The sequence below is a fragment of the Tamandua tetradactyla genome, chromosome 1, assembly GCF_023851605.1.
Source record: "Tamandua tetradactyla isolate mTamTet1 chromosome 1, mTamTet1.pri, whole genome shotgun sequence".
Lineage (NCBI taxonomy): Eukaryota > Metazoa > Chordata > Mammalia > Pilosa > Myrmecophagidae > Tamandua > Tamandua tetradactyla.
This window is the reverse complement of record NC_135327.1, coordinates 145,382,027-145,406,156: the sequence shown is the minus strand read 5'-3', so window position 1 is coordinate 145,406,156 and position 24,130 is coordinate 145,382,027. Positions and strand designations below refer to the sequence as shown.

General features: G+C 36.4%; 1 pseudogene; it reads right to left on the bottom strand.

Annotated features, from left to right (window-relative positions):
* Positions 1–15,879, bottom strand: part of LOC143679248 (sorting nexin-18 pseudogene) — a 104,840-nt pseudogene extending 88,961 nt beyond the window's left edge.
* Positions 15,880–24,130: the final 8,251 nt, after the last annotated feature.

The following is a 24,130-nucleotide window of genomic DNA, read 5'->3' as shown; positions in this document are numbered from 1 at the left end:
ACTTTTTTTTTTCATTTTATTTACTTGGTAATATATATAAAATGCAAAATTTCCCATTTTTTGACATTCTTATTTTATTTCATAATTTTTTAAAGTTTTACAAACACCCCCTCTTTTTTGTCCACCCACCTGGCAACCTCTAATCTTCTATCTCTGCAAACTTGTTGTTTCTAGTCATTTCCTACAAGATAAGAATTTTTTACAAGTGGCCAAATCATATCCTGTTATATGTTTGTGCCATATTTTGTTTATCCATGCATTTGTTAGTGGACACTTAGGTTGTTTCCACCTTTTTGTTATTGTGAAAAAAATTTCCCATCTTAACCATTCTTAAGTGTATTTTTCAGTGAAATCAATTACAGTAACAGTGTTGTGCTACTATCACCACCATCATTACCAAGACTTTTTCTTGACTCCAAACAGAAACTCTGTACCTATTAAACAATAATTCACCATTTCCTCTTGCCCTGAGCCCCCAGTAACCTCTAATCTACATTCTGTCTCTATTGATTTTCTGATTTTAGATATTTTACATAAGTGGAGTCATATAATATTTGGCAAGACACATTCAGCATAATGTTTTCAAGGTTCACACATTTTGTAGTATGTACTAGAACTTCATTCCTTTTTATAGCTGTAAGCTATTTAATATTCAGTAATAAATTCCTTTATGCTTATGAACTGGCTACATTGGGTTCTCTTCTCTGTAACATAATGATGACCAATACAATATTCTTTTCTTTTTATTCAACAAGCTTTCCCAGGTTCATATCATCCTGTACCAAATATTGATGTTTCCTACTTTTATATCTATAGACCGGGAAACTCTGGATTTATATCCATCTGTTTATAGGATGTCTCTATCCAGATGTGGAATGGAATCTCAAATTCAGTATATCCAAAACTGAACTATTTTTTCCCCTAAAGCTTTATTTGTTCCCTATTTAGGTATATGACTTAGAAATCTTAGATTCAGCCTCTACTCTTTTGTGCCCTCATCCTCAACTTTCTATCAATACCAAGACCTGTTGATACAGATACAATACCAACTACCTCTCAATCTAACCTCTTCTCTTCATCTCCCCTGCTAGTGCCTTAGTTCAGCTAAATGCTTGTCTGGATTATTGGAAAAGTTCTTCAGTTCTCTTTTTCCTTTTCTTCCTTCTCCTGTGGGGAGTTTTCTTTGTTTTTATGTTCTTTTTTTTTTTGCATAGGCAGGCACCAGGAATTGAACCCGGGTCTCTGACATGGCAGGCGAGAACTCTGCTTGCTGAGCCACTGTGGCCCACCCTGCTTTTATGTTTTAATATGTCAGAAATTGGCATACATGTTATGATTGAGAACATCTTCCACTTCCTGTCAGCCAGAATTTGTTCTAACATTGTTATCGTCATTATCTGCTTGCACAAACTTCATTGTTATTTGAAGTGACATGGCTGGACAACTGTAACTCCTGGATGTTTTATTCAACAGTCATTTAAGGACCATCTGAGGAAGGAATATGGGTCCTAATTGATGTATAGAAACTTTCATTGATATCTTCTGGTAAGTTAGATTTGACAGCATCAGAAGTTGCAAACTTGGTGTCAAGAGCTTGGAAGAAAATCCAAAAAACAATTTTGGAGCACCCTTAGCAGATGTTAAATATCTCTAATATTCTAGGTGGCGTAAAGATCAATACTGCCTAGAAAAGTATGGAGATCAACAAGTCTGAGTCAAAAACGCAGAAGAGTTGGACTCTGAATATGAGGAAGTTTTAGAAGTACTTTGGCTAATTTATTTCATTTATATTTATTTATTTATTTATTTATTTATTTATTTATTTATTTGTTTATTTATTTTTACATGAACAGGCACCGGGAATCAAACCCGGGTCATCTGGCATGGCAGGCAAACATTCTTGCCTGCTGAGCCACCATGGCCCTATATATATTTTTATATAGATACAAGAAAGAAATATAATAAAAATGTCTGCATAAATCCAAATGAAGTTCTATGGGGGTGACTCTTAGCCAATTCCTTAGCTGAGCTCACTACCCTCCCCACATGTGGGACATGAGTCCCAGGGGTACAAATCTCCCCGGCAATGTGGAACATGACTCCAGGGGATGGGCCTGGCCCTGATATCATGGGAGTGAGAAAGCCTTGTTGACCAAAAGAGGAAAGAGAATTAAAACAAAATAAAGTTTCAGTGGTTAGGAGATTTCAATGGCTAGGAGATTTCAAAGAGAGCTGAGAGATCTTTTGGAGGTTATTCTTATGCAGTATATAGATATCCCCTTTCAGTTGTTGGTGTATTGGCATAGCTATAAGGAAATACCTGAAACTGTTGAACTGTAATCCATTAGCCTTCATTCTTGAAAATGATTAAATAACTATAGAGCTTTTAAGGTGTGACTATATGATTTGTGAAAACCTTATAACTGACACTCCCTTTATCTAATGTATGGACAGTTGAATAAGAAAAATAAATAAATACATTAATTAATTAATAATAGGGGGCATGGGATGTTTTGGGTGTTCTTTTTTGCTTTTACTTTTACTTTTGTTCTTATTTTTATTTTGGGGAGAGTATTGAAAATTTTCAAAAATTGATTGTGATGATGAATGCACAGCTATGTGATGATACTGTGAACCACTGACTGTACAGTTTGGATGATTATATGGTATGTGAATATATAACACATCTCAATAAAATGGCGTTAAAAAATTTAAATGAAAAAGAATTTAAACAAACTCTTTCAATAAATATAAAACAAAAATCCTAAGATATAATGAAGCATTTTGCCGTAGGTTTTTAACATTTTTTTCTTTTTTTTGGTGATACATAAAATAAAAGTAATCTTAGAAAGAATGGCATGTTAAATTCAGTGAAATATGATAATTCTTCAAGGCTTTTTATGAAAATCAAATTTCTTCTTGGAAACCCCATTTTTTGTTTCTGCCAAAATTTTTAGCTCTTTCTTCTGGTATTTACCTCCTTTTCTCTAAATAGCATCCTCATATTCTTCTATTCTGATATTCTAGTCAGATCTATCTATTGAATTTTCATTGTAATAAATATTTCATACTCACTTAACACCTCTCTTCCCCAACATGCAAACATATCATACACATGTCCCCTTTCTTTCCTTCTCCTCATGCTCCCAATACTGTTACGTTATAATTTTTAGCTAGATAAATATTAATTATTGGCAATATTATGAATGTGTTACAAGTAGTCCCACCTGAGCCATAAAGTATACTATTAATTAATTTCCTTTCTTGTACAATTTTTGTTTTTCAGTCAATTAGTAATCTCTCTCTCCCACTGGTTTACTTTTGTTTCTCTATTTCATTTTCAAGCTGTAGAAAATCTGTATATCTTTTCTCAATATATTCAAATACTCAGATATTCTATTAATTTTATATTTTGGAAGGTGATTCTTTTAGTGTGAATTGTTTGATTCCTATTTGGACTCGACGCTCTCTTGGTCTGTCAGCTGCTATTCTGAGCTTTCCATTCACCATCACCCTGTGGTTTCCCATTTTATCTCTCTTCTGTTCGATCTCATATTTTCTGTTTTCACATCTACCTCTTTCTTGGTTTGCTCTTTTGTTTTGGTGGAACACACGTTCCAGTAGCAACCTCAGAAGAGGTACTGGGGAGTAAATTGTTGAGACCTTGTACTTCTTAAAATGTCTCTACTTTCTTCTAAAACCTGACTGATTTTCTTGTCTGAGTATAGAATTCTAGGGTGAAAATGTTTTTCCTCAAAATTTTTGGAGACTTGTCCATTCATTGTCTTCTTACTATCTGCTTTGCAATTGAAGAGTCAGCCTGATTGTAGAGCACCCAAATGTGATAATTTCGCCTACTTTTGGGACTGTAAGAGCTTCTCCTTATTCCCAGGAATAAGTGTTGTGCTGGGCCCTCAGTGGACTCTGATAACTTGGAAACATTTATCTTTAAATTCTGGAAAATGTTCCTGAATTATTTCTTTGAAAGTTTCCTCCCACCCATCACCTTATTTTAGGTTCTCTTTTTCTAAATTTCCTGTGGTTTGAATGTTGTTTCCTAGGATATTTCCTCAATTTTGTCTTTCAGGTTATACTGAGTTTTTAATTTTTAATATCACTTAAAATTTCTTTGAATATTCCTTTCCACAGTCTTCTTTTCCTATTTCTTGGGTTCATCATCTTTTCTTATTTTTTCATCTATTAACAACTATATGAAATTATTTCTGTTTTAATTATCTGTATTTCCTCTCAGTTGGATTTTTAAAATTAGAGCAGATACAGGTTTACAGAAAAGTTGTGCAGAAAGTACAGGGTTCTTATATACTGCCCTCTCTCTCACACACAGTTTTCCCTATTATTAACATTCTGCTTTAGTATGATAACTTTGTTACAATTGATGTCACAATAATATCATACCGCTAACTATAGTTGTAGATCACATTAGGGTTTATTCTTTGTTTTTCACAGTTCTATGGGGTTTTTTTCCTGATGATGTATTTACAATATAAAATTTCCTATTTTATCCACTTCTGAATATACAATTCAGTGATGTTAATTACATTTACAAAGTTGTGCATTCATTACCATCCATTACCAAAATTTTCCATGACTCAGAACAAAAACTCCATACCCATTAAACATTAATTCCTCATTCCCCATTGGGAATCGATGGCATCAGGGCACACCTGGGCTCCCTGCCATTTCTGGGGCACACGCTCAACCCCTTCATGGTGGCAGCCAGGTTCTCCCTAGCCCCCCAAGGAGCATGCTGTACTTTCTTCAAGGCCTGAGGCTGTACGACTCTTCCATTGCAACAAGATGGGAGACTCATCCTTGCCCTTCAGGGTAAACTCACCCTCTCCATTTATGTGGGTGAGTCCACTCTCCTGGCTGAGGTTTCTTGGCTTCAGACCCAAGCTTCCATGGTTCTCACTCTGCAAACTCCAATCTGTCCCTTTTGTGTCCCCCTTTGTCCAGATTGGCAGTGGTTTCATTTACACCAACAGTCTCTTCAAGCACTCCAGAACTTCTCCATCATTCTCTTTACAGTTCCTCCAAAATTTCCCCCTTAGCCATCCAAAAAACCATTCCAACATATCTGGTATTTGCAAACCACAGCAGCACCCCACTTCTCAGGTACCAAATCTGTTCTAGCTTGCTAGCTGCTGGAATGCAACACACCAGAGATGGATTGGCTTTTAATAAAAGGGGATTTTATTTCATTAGTTCTTCAGAGGAAAGGCAGCTAACTTTCAACCTAGGTTCTTTCTTATGTGGAAGGCACAGAGTGATCTTCTCTCCAGGTCTTTGGGTTCCAACAACTTTCCCCAGGGTGATTTTTTTCTGCATCTCCAAGGGCCTGGGCTGAACTGCGAGTGTGGAGATGAGGTATGCTGAGCTACTTGGGCTGTGCTATGTTGAGCTCTCTCATTTAAGCATCAGCTAATTAAATCAAACATCATTCATTACAGCAGGCATGCCTGTTAGCTGACTGCAGGTGTAATGAGCAACAGATGAGGTTCACGTACCATTGGCTTATGTCCACAGCAACAGACCTAGGTACCTTCACCTGGCCAAGTTGACAACTGAATCTAACTATCACAGATTTTAAGATCAAAAGTTTTACCTCAAGTTGACTTTGGCTTTTGCTTGTATGTGGCAATTTTTTGTTTTATGCTCTCAAGCATTCAGAAAAGTAGGGTATCTCCAAACTGATGAACATTATATTCTTAGAGAATTTTTAGTAAAGATGGTTTTGTTTTCTTCATCTCAGTAGACAGGTATTGTATCTAGGCTGCTTGAGATGTAACATTTAAAACATGATAACAAAAGGGTGGTATTCCCTTGTACAACAAAGGCAAAGGGCGTCAAATATTTTTAAATGACTCTAAAGTATTTATCATCAATGCCTACAGTCATGCTTGGTAATTTCCTCCCTGCCCTTGCTCAGCCTGTACACAATGCTGCAAATTTCATAATTCATTATGAAGCTTAAAACATTACAGCATTAGAAAAACAAATACTCCTTTCTTATCCATACTAAAAGGTCTTTTAAAAAATAATTGATTCTCTTAAAGATGTGCTTATCTTCTTTCATCTTCTATCCAATTCTACATTCTTCATCCACCCATGACGATGAACTAAGTCAGAATGAATCCTCCTGTTGCTTCCTGTTCAGCTGAATCAACACTTCCGGAGGCTGTGACTAATAAAAGCCACAGCTCATGATTATATTTGACTTTTGAAAAAGCTGGTTAGCTTTAAGGACATAATTATAAGTACATTTGCTTAAAGAATAAGTCAATTTGAATGTGCAATAAAAGTTTGAGTTCATCAGATAGCTTATTTGGCTATTTTTTTTAATTGAATTGACTGATTATTTAGCTATTCTGAAATCATGGTTGTGCAAACTAAAGCATTTAGTTTAGAGGATCCTTAATGGCCTTTGCTTTCCTATTCATTTCTCAAAATAATGGGGAATGTGGAGAAGGAAAGATGTAATCTCTGAAAGGCAATCTAACAGATACTAATTTTCTGAGTGTTATTTTGATAGTTAATTACCAAGGAGGTAATCATTTAATATCCATGAAAAAAGAGAGTATTTCCTCATTCCAAAAATCAAAAATCTCTTCTAGTAGTGACACTGTATATCTGTCATTGAACAGTGAGTGGACTTAATTTCTCCCAGGAAGAAGTTCCACCAAGAGAAAGTGAACTGTGTGTTCGTTCATCAGCTTGATCGACAGTTATGTCCATAAGTTTCACTTTCCTTGGTTTGGTGTTCAACCTTGTCTAGTAATCCAATAAGCAGAGGTAAGGTCACCATACACTGGCCACTGGAAGACACCATGGCCCAGCAGAGAAGATAGGTTTAGTAAATGTCTCTATTACCTTTCAAGTGCAGCCAAATACCTTGGAAACATAATCATGAACTTTCAGTTTTGATCTCCCATATTTTGCTCAGTTTTCAGCTCCTTGTACTCTTGCTTCCACCCCTCACACTAAGTTGATCTGCTCTTGAAAAAGCCATTACTGATATCCTAATTGCCAAATATAACAGAATATTTTCTGTCCTTATGTTTCTTGAATTTTTTGAAACAATTGATATAATTGTCAGGCTTCTCTTCCCTTAAACTTCCCTGCTGGTTAGCCTTCTTATGCCTCAGCTATTTCTTCTTAGGCTCGTTTTTCACCCATGTCTTTTTTTGGTCTCTCTATCACCATGGGCTTCTTCTCCATAGCTAAATTAAAAAAATATATTTTTATTGAGAAATATTCACACATATTCAGTCCCTACATGGTATATAATTAATGTCTCACAATATTACCACAAAGTTGTGTATTCATCACCATGATCATTTTTAGAATATTTGTAACATTCCAAGAAAAGAAAAAATTCATACATACCTTACCCTTCCCTCTTGTTGACCACTAGTATTTCAATCTACTTATTTTTTTTTCAGTTTATCCACTGCCTATTATTTATTTATTTTATCCTTATTTTTTTTTACTCATCTGTCCATACCCTGGTTAAAAGGAGCATTAGACAGAAGGTTTTCACAATCACACAGTCACACTGTAAAATCTAAACAGTTGCAGATACTTTCTTTCAGCCACTCCAAATATACTATAAAGTAAGAAGGGATATCTATATAATGTATAAGAATAACCTCCAGGGTAACCCCTCATTTGTTTAAAATCTCTCAGCCACTGAAGCTTTATTTTGTCTCATTTCTTTCTTTCCTCTTTTGGTCAGGAAGACTTTCTCAATCCCATGATGCCAGATCCAGGCTCATTCTGGAAGTTCTGTCCTACTCCTGGGAGTCATGTTCCACTTAGAGGGGGCGAGCAGTGAGTTCACGTGTTGCGTTGGCTTAGAGAGAGAGGCGACATCTGAGCAACAAAAGAGGTTCTCTGGAGGTGACTTCAAGGCATAATTATAAGTAGTCTTAGCTTCTTCTTTGCAGGAATAAGTTTCAAAGGGGTGAGACCTAAGATTGAGGGCTCAGCCTATTGAATTGGTTGACCCCATTGCTGTGAGAATATCAGAAATTCCCTATATAGGGTAAGTTGAATATTTCCTCCTTTCTCTCCAGTCCCCCAAGGGGACTTTGCAAATACATTTTTATTCTCTGCCTAAATTACTCTGGAATATATCAGGGCATAATACTATCCCATAGCCAACTTTTACTATGCTAAAATTTTTAATCACCATATTAAAGGAAAATCTTCCCTCCAAAACTTGCAGTCCCTCTTAGAGATCTTTCTGTTTTCCCCACTTCATTGTTAAACTCCCCAGAAAAATATAAAACATTCTCTACATTTATTTATCTCTTTTCACCTTATAGCTCTCCCCAACAAGGCTTATATCCTATCAATCTAGTGAAATGGCTTTGGCACAAGTCATCAAAAACTTTCTATCTTTTTAGCAGCCTTATCTTAATTAGCCCTCCCCTATTCCACCCTACTCTGCATCTGTTTCTTTGTTATTTCCCAAGTTAGTAAATTTATTATCACTATTTAAATAGTTAACCGAGGTCAAAAACCTGGGTTCCATCTTGTGCTTCTCCCTCCTCCACATGTTACTGGGCAAAGGCAGTGAGTTCTCTGTCCAATGTGCTCAATGAAAAATTCCCGAGACACCTGGATTTCAAAGAGAAAAAAAGTTTATTGCTAGGTATGAAGCAGATCAGATGGCCTCTCAATCCAAAAATCTGTCTCCCTGAACTATAGTTATTCTGATAGTTTTGTAGTATTGAAAGATGAGCAGGGGGCGGGCCATGGTAGCTCAGTGGCAGAGTTCTCACCTGCCCTGCTGGAGACTCAGGTTCGATTCCCAGTCCCTGCCTATGTAGAATAAACTCTACTAGCTACTGGAATGAGTCATCTGATACAATGGAGCATTGGAATTTAGCTCCAAATTTTCTGGAAATTAAGGTAAATAAAGGGAGGAAGCAATTAAGTTACATACATTTCAGTTTCTGTTGGAAGGACACACAAATGCACCCTCTCAAACAAAATCAATCAGCTCATCAATGGCAGAGCCAGAAGTTGAAGTTAGCTGTCCACAGATCTGGTATTTCTTCCCAGACTCCAGGCTGCCTCCTTCCCACCCCTTGATGGGTGCTATAATGCATGTCAACAGTGCTCAGTGTGCATCTAATGCAGGGAGCAAGGCAGCCTCTCAGAAGAGCTAAGTTGGTTACATGAATTCCAGTCTTTATCAGTGACAAGGAGTTCATGTAGAAACACTACAGGGAATGAGTAGAGAAGGATATTGAATATACTTAAACTACTTCTGCAACTTTTGATCAAAGAGTGGAATCATAAAATTCCTGACCTCTTGGTGTTCTGTAAGTTTTCTACGGGTGAATGAAGGATACGAAGGATATGGGTAAGAGACCTTGATGCATGAGTGCACTGAGGAAGAACATTTCTCTCCCTAGTTAGTGCTCCTCTAATCTGAGAAAAGGAAAGAGAAAAAACAGTTTGAAATCTGTTCTAGTTTGTTAGCTGCTGGAATGCAATACACCAGAAACAGAATGGCTTTTAAAAACTGTAATTTAATAAGTTGCAAGTTAACAATTTTTAGGCCATGGATATGTCCCAGTTAAAGCAAGTCTATAGAAATGTCCAATCTAAGGCATCCATGGAAAGATACCTTGATTCAAGAAGGCTGATGAAGTTCAGGATTTCTCTCTCAAGTGGAAAGGCAGAGGTGAACATGGTCAAGGTTTCTCTCTTGGTTGGAAGTGCACATGGTGAACACGACATCATCTGCCAGCTTCTTCTCCACCTCCCTGGGAGGTGTTTTCCTTCTTCATCTCCAAAAGTTGCTGACTGGTGGACTCTGTGCTATGTGGTATGGTGGCATTCTCTCCTCTCTCAGAATCTCATGGCCTTCTCTCTTGTAGTTCTCTAGCTTTTTCCAAAGGGCTTCTTCTTTTAAAGGGTTCCAGTAAAACAATCAAGACCCACTTGGAATGGGTGGAGATATGTCTCCCCCTAATCAGGTTTAATACCCACACTGATTGAGTCACATCTCCATGGAGATAAACTAATTAAAGTTTCCAACAAACAGTACTGAATAGGGATTAGAAGAAATGGCTGCCTTTATAAAATAGGATTAGGATTAAAACATGACTTTTCTCTGGTACATAAATCTTTTCAAACCAGCACAGCATCCCATTCTTATGGCAAACTATTCGTGGATGTTTTGCCTAAATCTTTCCTTTGCTTCTGGAAGGTTGCAAACAATAAGATGATTCAAACTCTGAGGAAAATCCTTCCTTCTACCCTGTTACCCCATTCTCCTTGCATAGCAGATCCCAAGCTAATGGCAGATGAAGGGTTTGGGGAATGTCACCTAAATGTAGGTTAAGTGATCCCAAGTTCTCTCATACAGATTGACTGCATGTAGGCATGACCAAATAAATGCATTTGGAAATTTGCTTTCTACTTTCCTGTCTTCATTCTTCTTCAGTCTCTGAAGCCCACGTTATACAGGGGAACAAAGTGCTGTGTAATGTTTCTGTGACTGGGTGCCACAGGGATTGAGAGGGGAGGAAAGGAAGAACATACCCTCTCACATAAACCTGCTTTATCACTGTCAATAATCAAATGGAGTTATCCAATTTAACTAAATTAAACTAATTCTTTAACAAATTAGGTAAAAGTTCTGTATTGATAATCTAACATCAAGACAGATTTTAAAGTATCACCTGTACTACCATCATGCCAAGATAAGATTTTAATCCTCTCACTCTAAGTTTATTGCATTATTTGGGAACTTATAATTAATTGATAACTCGTGTGAAAAGCATATATAAAGCATTGCATTAGTTAGCATGATAAGAAAACATTCAAGATGGATCCCATGTATTAACTTCTGCTAACCCCACTGAATATTAGTAAAATGAATTTTTAAAGGCAAGGAAAATGGAAGAGGAGGCAATTGCAACAAAATTTTGGGATCTCAGAAGCAAGTGATGAGATCAGAAAAAGCCATAGATTTAAGTAGAGAGGAAAGCCCAGGAACAGATAAGAACCTCAGAAAGATCCAAAAATTATACCCGGATTCGGTTGAAACACCAAGTCAAAATCAGTTAAACCCTTAGATCCCAGGCCTCAAAACTCCTCTTTCAACCTGGCAGAAGATGAAAGGTGACTTCTGAAACAGAGGGATCTGGTAGGGATGACAGGCAGAGCTGTGGGCATTGAACTGACCTGAAAACAAGGCAATTGATAATTCAGTGTGTTGACTTGGTAGAATCCTTCTGCCCTGCGGTTTGTCTTCCTCAGCTCATCTCCAAAAAAATGGTGACGGATAGGTATATACACTTCAGTCAAGAATTAGGAAGATTCCTTTTCTGGGGACTGATTGATCCAACAGAAAAAAACAACAGATGCTGATGGTTTGGGAGTCCTAAAAAGCGGCTAGATATCTGCCCAGTCATTGAAATTCACCATTTCAAAAGCTCTACCCACTCACTACCTATTTTTCAGTGCTTCATCCTTAAAGGTGAATAAAATCTTAGCATCACCAGACAATTGAGGAAGCCCTCTAAGATGAAAAAGAATGTACAGAACTGAAGAAAAAAGTTATAATTAAAAGCTTGGGAGGTAAGATAAGATATAAACATGAAAAGAAATATTCAGATGACAACAAAAATCCTTTTTAAATGAATTATATGATAACAGAAGGAAAAAATCAGAAGAGTTAGCAGATGAAGATGAGGAAATCTTTCAGATCAGATAAAAATAACAGAGATGGAAAAAAGAAGATAATAGGTAAGAAAATTAGAAGTCCAACATCAAAAAAAAAAAAGGGAATTCCAGATTAGAGAATTAGGAAAACAAAGGGGGAAATTACCTAGAAAATACTGTAAGAAAATTTCCTGGAACTGGAAAATTTGAGTTTCTATTTGCCCAGCACAGTAGATGAAAAACAAATCCATAGTAAAGAAAATAATCATTAATTTTCAGACCTCTGAGAACAAAGTGAAGATGCTAAAAGCTTCCATAAAGAAAGTGAATATAGGTCACATACAAAAGATCAGGAATCAGAATGGCATTACATTTCTCAAAAGCAATATTGGAAACTAGAAGAAAATGAAACAATCTCCTTTGAATGTCGAGGGAAAATGATTGCCAACCCAGAATTCTATATCTAGTCAAACTTTAAATCAATTGTAAGAGTCAAGGAAGAAAGTTCTAAAAATGTTAACCTTACATGCACCTTTTTTAAAGAACCTACCGTAGAGGTGCTTTACTAAAGTGAAGGAGTGAACTGAGAAGGATGATGCTATCCAAAGAGATCCAACCCAAGAGAGAAATGAAGGGAATTCTAAGGCTATGGTAAAGGGAGAATCCAGGATTTTAATGGAAGAGCACATCAAGAGTAACACTAATTCAGATTGCCACAAGACAACTGAGGACACCAAGAGGAAAATCCTTAAGCGGTAATGAGATAGACATTTCATTAAATGTGTCTGACTGTTTTGACAGAATGTTTATAGTATACATTTTACATAACAACCTTAGACTCACACACACACACACACACACACACACATAAACTCATCCTCTGTCCCCTCAATACAACTCTAATATATATTTCATGAAACAGTGCTTATGCTTACTATTTGAAATGCACTATGATACTTTTTTCTCTTTTTTTAATTCTATTCTATATTTTTATAACAATTGGCAAAGAATGAACGGTAATGTAAACTGTGTACTTAAGTTAATAATAATGTATCAATATTGGTTCATCAATTGTAACAAACATACTGAACCTCATTAACGTGAGATGTCAGTAACAGGAGAAAGTGTGGTTGGGGAAGAGGTTATATTGGAATTGTCTGTACTTTCTGTAAAATTTTCCTATAAACCTAAAACTTCTTAAAAATAAGGTCTATTTAAAAAGGAAGAAAGCACCTTGTTGGTTGTGACACTGATTGGTATAATGATGACCTGCACTTTGAAAAATACTGACTTAGTCAAACCACTTGATGTTTTGGACTCAGTAGCTAACGGGAAACTTCTTGAATTCCACTTGGTATGGATCTTTAGCCAATTACACCAATATAGCTATTTGGGTGGCTCCATGGGACCATCTCACATTGGACTAGACAATTTCCTTTAAGTCCTCTGCAGACAAGCTGGAGTATATCTCACTGAATGGAATAACTTTTTTTTTTTTCATCAACAATCTTGCATACTAAAAGTGCTCAATAAATATTTGCTAATTTGACTTGACTTGTTTATAGGGTCCACTAGAACCTCATCAAAAGCATGCACTTATTCTCCTTCCTTCTCTGGATGTTTAAGTAGGGCTGGTTGGTTTACATTTGTGTTCCCATTTGTCTCAGTGGAGATTTGCTCCATTGCATCTTGAAGGGTTCAGTGCTTAGAATAGCACTGGCGTTCCATCACTAGTGCTGCTTTTTCAAAGAGGATTCATACGTCATTGATCATTCAAGTGCATTCAACTGATTCACAGGGATGGACTCTGGCAGATAAGCTATGGAGGGCTTTTTTTGTTAAGCACACCCAAAGTTTGCACATTTCAGACATCCTAATGGGCCAGATCCTCACAAAAGAATGAAAAGCATTTAGAAACAGGAAACACAGAAGCATGGAAGAATTTGATGTAATGAAAATATAGTCTCCTGGAAAATATAGTCTGTTCCATTTCCTTTAATTCCTTTAATTCTCATACTTCATATATCACAGATGAAACCTGAACTCCTCATACTATAAAGAACAGACCCTGTCTCTGATAGTGGAGTGGGAATAGCTATAAAACCAGTGAAGATTTGTTGGGACCCTGCCTAGTATGCAGTGAACCAAGGATATAATCTTAGCTTACTTGTTTTGTGAGCTGTGAATTTTTATGAAAGTTTTTGTAGAGAGAAACACCAACCACATGTTTTTTTTTTTTTAACTAAGCAGGGATTCATAAACATGTATTCCAAAATTGTCACCCATTCTAGTGGTTTTCTGTTTTTGCTTTAAGGCTCTAGAAATTGTACATAATCGATGCTTCCAAATAAAGTATATATCAAAGGAAAAAATTGTTGTCTATGAACAATTTTTTTTAATTGCTAGAAAAGTTTTATGTAATCCTAAGTTTCCAAGGGACGTATCACAAAAACTGTTGGTCTAGAGGAAAGCCCATAGGAGACTTATTAATGCAGGGTAATAAAATATATCCCTTGCATGTTTTATATGGAAAATTGAATTATAACCAAAGAATGATACCTAAAGAATGCATGGAGACTGGGAGGTGGGAGTGAAGGATTGTCCCCTGCTGCCTCCCTTCAGTCCCAACCCTGAGACATGCTGGTCATGGCAAAGGATCACCAGTGGATCACTGCCACTGAAAAGATGCAAAACAAAACACTGGTCTCAGATGAAATGTTTCTCAAAGTGCTATCAATGTACCATTCATCAGAATTGCTTGAAGTGCTTGTTAAAATGGAAAAACTTTGGTAATGGATGATGGTGATGATAGCACAAATTGTGAATATAATTTTTAAAATAGCACTGAATTGTATATTTGAAAAAAATGGAATCTATCTGACTCTATCCCAGATTCAATGAATCGGTATATCTGGGAATGGGATCTAGGAATGTATTTTCAACAAGTCCCCCAGGTGATTGATGTGCACTAACGAGAAAGGACTACTGTTCTGATGGCTGAGGGGAGAGAGAGAGAAAAGAGGAGGGAGAGGGAGCCAGAGGCAGAGGCAGGCAGAGGGAGAAGCTGGGGAGAAAGAGAAAGGAGGGCGGGTGGTGGAAACCTGAGTACTATTTATAACTGTAACCCTAACCCAAATAAACATTTTGGGCTTACTCCAAAAGCCTTAAAAAAAAAACAAGTGGATCTTTGTTTTAGGTTTTTTAAAAGGGGGACCAGGCCTAAGACACTTATACCGTGTATCATATTGAAAACCTTCCTGGATTCCTTTATAATTAGTCCTCCCCTCCGAAGTTTCCCTCAAAAAAGCTATACCCTGTGATTCAAGATGTGGCTCACAGAAGGCCAGCATTGACATCACCAGAGAAATTGTTAGAATTGCAGACTCTCAGGTTCCATCCCCAGGCTACTTAATCAGACTCCATGTTATAGTTAGAGCCCCTGGTGATTTGCCTGTGCCCTACAGTCCTTGTAGCACTGTTTAATGCACATTCATTTTGGAATGGTGAGAAGTCCTGTTCCTACCCCACAGTATATATTGTACCTAAAGAGGAGGTACAGTCTTTATAGTTGCAGAGTTTAACCCCAGCCATCTGAAATTTCAAAGCCAGAAAAGATAATGTAATCCCAAACTTGCAAACTGATGTCCCTAGGGCTCTAGATCAATGATCAAATGATCAATTTGTGAATTCACCAAGTCTCCAAACTCATTTCCAACCATGCACACAGTTGGATGTGATGGATCAGTCAGAGGCCGGGACATCCCAGTTCTGGGACCCTCACGTTCCTCCTCTCTCTTCCCCTGTTTCCCCTCTCTTTGTCTCTCTGGGATCAGCAGTCCAGACTGGGCTATCAGTGTTGATTCTGCTCTCTTTATGCCTCTCCTTGCCCCCTTCTCTCAATAAATGAAGAAACTGGACAGAAGCAATTTAAATATTCTTAAAAATGTTATTAGTATGTAATAGAAACTGACCAACTAAAACTTTGCAGAGATGTTCAAAAGCTGAGAATTGTAACTGTTTCCCCACTTTGCTTTGCTTTAGTGCAGCAATCTGGAATTCGGGTGAATATAGTCGACCACCTTGTTCCCGCAGGTGGACCTGATCTGGGTACCATGCGTAGTCTCTCCCTATCCTTGCAGGTGACTGATCATGCATGAACGTCAGGCTGGTCATTGTTCTGAATGCCACTGGCATATTTCATGCTTAATCACTACAGTGTTACAGGTAAACAATGTAGCAAGAAGACCTTAGCAGAATAGAAATAGTAAGAAATTATATCAGTCAACTAAATGCAAGATCCAAGTGACCTAGCTTGTTAGGTAATTATATTGGAGTTTCAGGTGGTGTGATGGAGGTTTAAGAGGCTTAGTTAGGCCTCTCATTCAGTGTTTCCTTCTCCTACTAGGAACATCACCTGGGACAGACAGATAGCATTGCCATCAGCTTGTCTCCTACTGTAAGACTCAAGAAACCACATTGAAATCCTGATGTTCTTAACTAAGAATCTACCTTCCATGATTACTATAGTGAACTGTAACTTCTCTAAGCTTCATGGGTCACAGTGGGTATTTTGTCATGCCTATGACCTAGTCCTCCAAATGATAACTTCAGCCACATAACATCTTTAGAGGATGCCATGTAAAAGGAAGACCTTTATTTATTCTCCCAAGATGGCATGGAAAAAAAACATCACAAAACACAATGGACTTGAAGCTAAGGAAGAGAAAAACCATTTATATTGTTTTAGGACCTAACTTAAAATAATTTGAGCATTTGAGTAGTAATTGTGATTGTCCCAAAAGTTGCCTGTTGTGTTATTGATGAATTAACAAATTCATTTATTCAATAAATATATACTGAACACTTAAATACCAAGTGCTCTGTTAAGAGCTGGAGGTTCAAAGAAAATCGTACTAGATGCACGTCTTCAAGCTTTTAAGAAAGAAATATGTAAGCAACTAAGGTATGGGTGAAAAAAGATGCATAGGGAATAATGCTGATTGTCTTAACAAAATAAGATGACAGAGTTCCTTTATAACTCTAATTCTACATACTTCAAGCAGATAGTTATGCTTAATTTTCTCATTAGCATTTTAAATATGTTAGAGAACAACATTAACCCATTAGTCTTCAGATCGTTTGTTGTTGGCATCCTGACTTCAAGGTGTATATATGAGGCATCCGCACACTATTATAAATCTGATCTGCATTGGGGTTACTGACTTTCAAAGTTAGGTCTGGGTGTCTTTAGTGATTTACAGGCACTCAAGGAAATGGCTGTGGCATTAATCTTGCAATATGATAATACTTTTTCTAACGTTGATTAATCACTTAATATATCCCTCATTGGTATTCTATCAAAAGTATGTATTTTCTCAGGGGGTGTGATGGTGGCTCAGTGGCAGAATTTTTGTCTGCCATGCTGGAGACCTGGGTTCGATTCCCAGTGCCTGCCCATGCAAAAAAAAAAAAAAAAAGAAAGAGAAAGAAAAAGAAAAAGTATATATTTTTTCATTGATTCTGCCCTACAGTTTTGAAAGAAAAAATGTCACACAAGAAATTTTGCCTGATAAGTATAACCAAAATTTTTTGCAAGCAAGCAAATAAAAACAGAGGACGAGTTTCAAGACTATAATAAAAAAATGTGAATGTTCTGGACATTGTCCAGACGAAGGTGTGTCCATTGGAGAGTGTAAAAGTATCATTATTTATTTCTGAATACATAACTTCTTCAAAGCACCAAAATGCAACTTCAATCCTCTAAAGCTATTCAAAATTGGGTAAATAGTAAAGTGAGATCAACTAGTAATACCAGTATTAAATTGTGATTTGATAACCTTGAGATTTAACAGTCTAAGTATTGCAAATTCAAATGTGCTAATCAGGCACACGGAATAGAAAAAATTTCTCAGCTTCAGCTCTTTGTGACCATGTTGGCCCATAGATAAGTTAACAACTCTTTAAGAACATTCAGAGGTCTATAATTTCTTGTTAATGTTTCTGACCATTAAAATTCTGTGCAAGTTTAGAGCGGGCCACAGTGGCTGAGCAGGTAGAGTTCTCACCTGCTGTGCTAGAGACCCAGGTTTGATTCCTGGTGTCTGCCATGCAAATAAAAAAAAAAAAGTTCTGTGCAAGTTTAAACAAAGCATTTCAATAGATTTGCAGCCTCTGATTGAGACTATAGACTATAGTTCCTAAGGGAATATGTATTTCTCAAAGAAAAATCTTCCTGGGAGAGCCCATGACCTTCACTGAAGACCAATCCTATGGCTCAAAGCCAAGAAAGGTTTCTGATTGGGTTTTGCTTGGTTTTCATGGTATATTTCTTAATGTGGTAAAGCATCCTACTTATAGGCTGACACTGTGCTGAATACTATAGTACAAGAGAAATGGATTTATTTGATAAACAAATGCTGTTTCAAATGAGTGAAGGACTCATCATAATATGAAAGTTAGAGTGAAATACTAATTGTAATATAAAAATATAAAATCCCAATAATAATTATCATGAAAGTGATAGTGCTGAAGTTCAAGATGATAGCCTTAAAAATTTAAGTAAAGGCCCTGGCTTGACTTTGCAGTATGCCTCTTAGTTACATAAAATTTTATTTGATTCTGTACAGAATCCCATTTCCTGCTCTGCTCAAAATTCTGTCTGATTGTTAAGTAGCCTCTATTGTAGTAAAAATGTATGAGTTTATATAGCTCTATATGGCATCTCAATATATAGAAATGAAAAATATCCCAAATCTAAATTAGACCTATCTCAATCCTTGTTACCTTGGAAAAGACAGTACAACTATATCTTTGTGCTGTGCAATATATATGCTAAATCCACACACTCAAGATCTCATGATACCCTTCAGAAGCCTGAAGCACTAAGAAGATTATGGTGCGCGTTCTGCTATCTTTCTATAATAGAAAATGAAAATAATATTCAATTGCTAGAGTAAGGAAATCTTACAGAATTATGATCTTCCCTTTGATGACTACTCTATTTTCTTGAAATATTAAATATCAAACTCTTTCACAATACACATTCTCATTATTTTCATGCTCTGCTCTGCAGAGTAGGTGCTCAGTCCGTTCATTAAGTTCTCTGGATGTGTCTCACTTTATACTCTACATATGTCTCTAAAAAAATGTAACTGAATTGAAATATGTTAGAAATTCTGTAGGATAATATGACATTGTGGCACATAATTTTATCAAATAAAGAATGATTTTATAATATAGTAATTCCAAATTTCAGTTTTTTAAGTTTGAATTTTAATATATCAAGGATTTTATCTTACCTAAGTTGTATCTTGAGGCTGACAGGATTAAATAATTAATGAATAGCTATTTTTGTGGAATGGCACTCTGATGGAAATTGGGGAATTCAAACAAGTAGAAGATACTACATTTCCCAACAAAGTTGATGAGAAATGCGGGTAATCGCACACACACACAACCTGACAATATAAAGCAATATATAGGAAAAGCTAAATGGTTGGTACAGCTAGAAAGTGTTTATATTAATTTACAAACAAGGTGATCACTCGGAGAGGATTTAAACAAATGGAAAGTATATGTAAGAACAATCTAAACATAGATCGAGATGGCAGTTTGCACCAAGATGTCCACAAAAAATGGACTAGGAATATAGAAGAGACTGATATTTGTTCATTAACATATTTCTCATTGTTTTATTGAGTGTCTACTTTTCCCAGGTGATGTATTTGGTCCTAGGAGCACAAAATTAAATATTATATAATCTTTTTGAGGACACATCAGAAAAAAAGTGAGAGGTAGCTGAAGCCGTGGGTTTGAGTTGATCGTAGAATTATAAAATTTTAGGATTTATTTAATCCAATCTCTTGCCCAGTGCTAAAATCCCCTACATTCTAAAATCCCTTAGATTCTGAAAAGTAGTCATCAACATATGTTTGCATACTTTTAGTGACATCTATTTGTCCAACAAGCATTTAAACATTACTTTATGTGTGCTAACAGTGTAAAGGTACTAAAAATCAAAGGTAAATAAGATTAAATATCTGCCCTACAGATATTTACTGTTTCCAGGAATTTACTGATAATGCAAGATATTTTTACATTTTTGGAAGGTTTCAACTGTTATAAACTCTGTTTTATTTACATGGTGATAGCAGTGAAAATCCTGAAAAGAATTTAGCAAAAATAGGTGATAGAAATATATTAGGAGGTAAAGTGAAGGAGAATTCTTATCTTCCATAGTAAGAAATACATAAAATAATATTTAAAAATAAAGAATCAAGAAATAGCAGTATGGAGGCAGGGCAAGATGACAACAGCTTAGTGTGGTGTGGAATTTAGTTCATCCTTCAGAACAGCCAGTAAATTGCCAAGGACAGTACAGAACAACTACTGGGGCCACATCAGTGACTGGACGCACAACATATACCAGTCTAGACCAGGTGGACCTCTGAGACCCCCCCACAGAACTGGAGAGTCTGATGAAATTAAAGGCACCACATCACTTTACACTAGTAGGAAGCCACAGGTAGACAAGCATCACATGCTGGGTAGGATAGGAACAGCACAGAGTCTAGAGGCATCTAAGGAAAGACTGACAGCCTGATGGGTCTCACCATCAGGGAAAACTGATGCTGGTGACTATTTCCTCCTGTGAAGTGGGCCAGTCCACTGTAGGAAAATCTCACTGAGGTCTATAATATTTGAGGAGACCCTCCTCAAAAAAAAAAAAAAGGCTCCATATAGGTAGAGTAAGAAAAGGAAAAACAAGAACTGAAAAATTCTGAGAAGCTAAACAGAACCTATGTTTCTAGAGGACTAGAATAAGTTGAACTGGGTGTCAAAGTACAGCTAGAGAACAAAGCCATCCATCAAGAAAACCCTAGGTAAAAGGTTGGAAATCACCTCCAGAATAAACTAGATAAAGAAATCAAATGCCTAGATGCCAGCAAAAAACAATGAGTCATTCTAGGAAAATTGAAGATATGGCCCAGTCAAAGGAACAAACCAACAATTCAAATGAGATACAGGAGTTGAAACAACTCACTCAAGGTGTTCAAACAGATGTAGAAAATCTAATCAAAAATCAAATCAACAAGTTAAGGCAGGATATAAAGGACATTGGGCAAACAAAAAAAAGAAATTGAAAGTTTGAAAAAATGAAAGGCATAATAGTAGGGATGAAAACACAAACAATGAAAACCTATAATAATAGATTTGAAGAGGCAGAAGAAAGGATTAGTAAACTAGGGGACTGGACATCTGAAATACAACACACAAAAGAAAAAATAGGGAAAAGAATGGAAAAATATGAGTAGGGCCTCAGGGAATTGGGTGACAACATGAAGTGCACCAATATATGTGTTGTGGGTGTTCCAGAAGGAGAACAGAAAGGAAAAGGAGGAGAAAGAATAATGGAGGAAAATATCACTGAAAATTTCCCATCTCTTATTAAAGACATAAAACTGCAGACCCAAGAAATGCAGCATACCACAAACAGAATAGATCCAAATAGACATACTGCAGACAATTACTCTCAGATTGTCATATGTCAAAGAGAAAGAGAGAAATTTGAAAGCAGTGGGAGAAAAACAATTCATCACATACAAGGGAAGCCCAATAAAAGTACGTATGAATTTCTCAGCAGAAACCATGGAGGCATGAAGGCTGTGGTTATGATATATTTAAGATCTTAAAAGAGAAAACTGCTAACCTAGAATTCAATATTCAGCAAAATTGTCCTTCAAAAATGAGGGAGAAGGCAGTGCAATGGTGGTTCGGTGGAAGAATTCTTGCCTGCCATGCCAGACACCCAGGTTTGATTCTTGGTGCCTGCCCATGCAAAAAATAAGGAAAAAGGAAAAAAAATGAGGGAGTGATTAAAATATTTTCCAAGCAATCACTCAGAGAAGTTGTGACCAAGTGACTGGCTCTGCAAGAAAGACTAGAGGGAGCACTATAAGCAAATAGGAAAAGACAGGCGAGAGAGGTCTGGAGAAGAGTGTAGAAATGAAGACTATCAGTAAAGATAAAAACAGAAAAAAATTAGATATGACATATAAAATCCAAAAGACAAAATGGTAGAAGAAAGCACGGCCTTTATAGTAATAACACTAAATGTTAATGGATTAGACTCCCCAATCAAAAGGCATAGACTGGCAGGGTGGATTAAAAGACAGGACCCATCTATATACTGTCTACAGAAGACTCATTTTAGACCCACAGACAAAAATAGCTTGAAAGTGAAAGGTTAGAAAATGATATTTCATGCAAACAGCAATCAAAAAAGAGCAGGAGTAGCTATACTAATATTCAACAAAGTAGACTCCAAATATAAAACAACTAAAAGAGACAAAGAAGGACACTATGTATTAATAAAAGGTACAGCTCAACAAGAAAACATAACAATATAAATATTTATGCACTGATCCAGAGTAGTTGAAGACTTCAAATCCCTGTTCACATCAATGGATAGAACATTTAGACAGAGGATCAATAATAAAACAGAATTTAAATAATACAATAAATGAACTAGACTTAACAGACATCACAAAACATTACACCCCATGACAGCAGGATATACATTTTTCTTAAGTGTTCCTGGGTCATTCTCAAGGATAGACCATATGCTGAGTCACAAGGCAAATCACAATAAATTTAAAAGGATTGAAATCATATAAAACACTTTCTCAGATCATAATGGAATGAAGTTGGAAATCAATAACAGGCAAAGGGCCAGAAAATTCACAAATATATGGAGAGTAAACAACACACTGTTAAACAACCAGTGGTCAAGGAAGAAATGACAAGAGAAATCAGTAAATATCTCAAGGCAAATAAAAATGAAAACACAACATATAAAAATTTATAGGATGCAGAGAATATTAAGGAGATAATCAAAAAGTATTGGGAAGGTCCCTTGAGAGATGGGAGAAAAATTATATAACTATCAAACTTTACCACCAGAGAAACCCCAGATATTGTGCCAAATATTAGGGACACCCAAATCAATGGGCCAAGCCTTTGATCTTGAGTCCTGTTCTTGTGAATCTTATGTATGTAGTGGAGAAGCTTAGCCTACCTATAGTTATGCCTAAGAGTCACCTCCAGAGGACCTCTTTTGTTGCTCATATGTGGCCTTGCTCTGTTTAAGCCCAACTCCATAAGTGAAACCAATGCCCTCCCCCCTATGTGGGACATGACATCCAGGGGTGAAAGTCTTCCTGGCAATGTGAGAGATGACTCCCAGGGATGAGCCTGGCCATGGTACCATGGGATCAACAATGCCATCATGACCAAAGGGAGAAAAGAAGTGTAACAGATAAAGTATCAGTGGCTGAGAGAGTTCAAATAGAGTCGAGAGTCTACTCTGGAGGTTACTCTTATGCATGCTTCAGTTAGACATTGCTAAATCATAACTTGCCAAACCTCAACCAAAACCAATCCTAAACAATACCTAGGACATTATGTAAGATTCTACACAGTTTCCATGCACTAGGGTAACCTTCCAAAGCCTACAACCTCCAGATGGGTCCCAGGACCAGATAAGTTCTGAAATGCAGAGGGGCCAGCCCTTCCAGAACATCAGCTAGTTCTATCCCCCTACCCCATATTATCAACAACCCCTTCCATCGTGAAAAAGATAGAATGGCCATAGTCCTAATATCCCTAGAGAGTAGGAAAAAGTTCAAAGGTGATGATGGATTTATATAAAGAAAGTCATGTAAAACAAATGAGTATGAGTGGTGAATCATCATACTGATATTTCTTTTAGCCTCCAGTACCTTATAGTTGCTAGAAATAAAAATCTAAAATTGTGGAATTGTAATTCACACCAAATTCTGAAATCTGTTCTACAACTAATTGTTGCAATGTACTTCAAAATTTATTGCTTTTATGTATATGTGTTATTTAAAGAGAAGGAGAAGTATAATCAAGAAGATAGGATTTAACAAATAAGTATCTCTGTTGAATCATTATATTGATATTTCTATTGATTTCCAGTGTCTTGGGCAGCTAGAGCAAAAACAAAAACTTTTGGAACTGTAACCCATACCAAACTTTAAAATCTGTGCCATAACTACTTGTTAAAATTTACTTGGAAAATTATTGCTTTTTTGGTGTATATGTTGCATTTCACAATTAAAAATGTTAAAAAATGTTTAAAAATTTAAGGAATGCAGGAAAGACAGTGCTAAGAGGGAAATCTAGTGCCTTAAATGCCTATATTAAAAAAGAAGAAAGAGCAAAAGTTAAGGAATTAACTGTTCACTTGGAAGAACTAAAGAAAGAACAGCAAAATAACCCAAAGCAAACAAAAGGAAAGAAATAATGAAGATTAGAAGAGAAATAAATGAAATAGAAGACCTGAAAACAATCAAGAAAATCAACAAAGCCAGAAGTTGGTTCTTTGAGAAAATCAATAAAA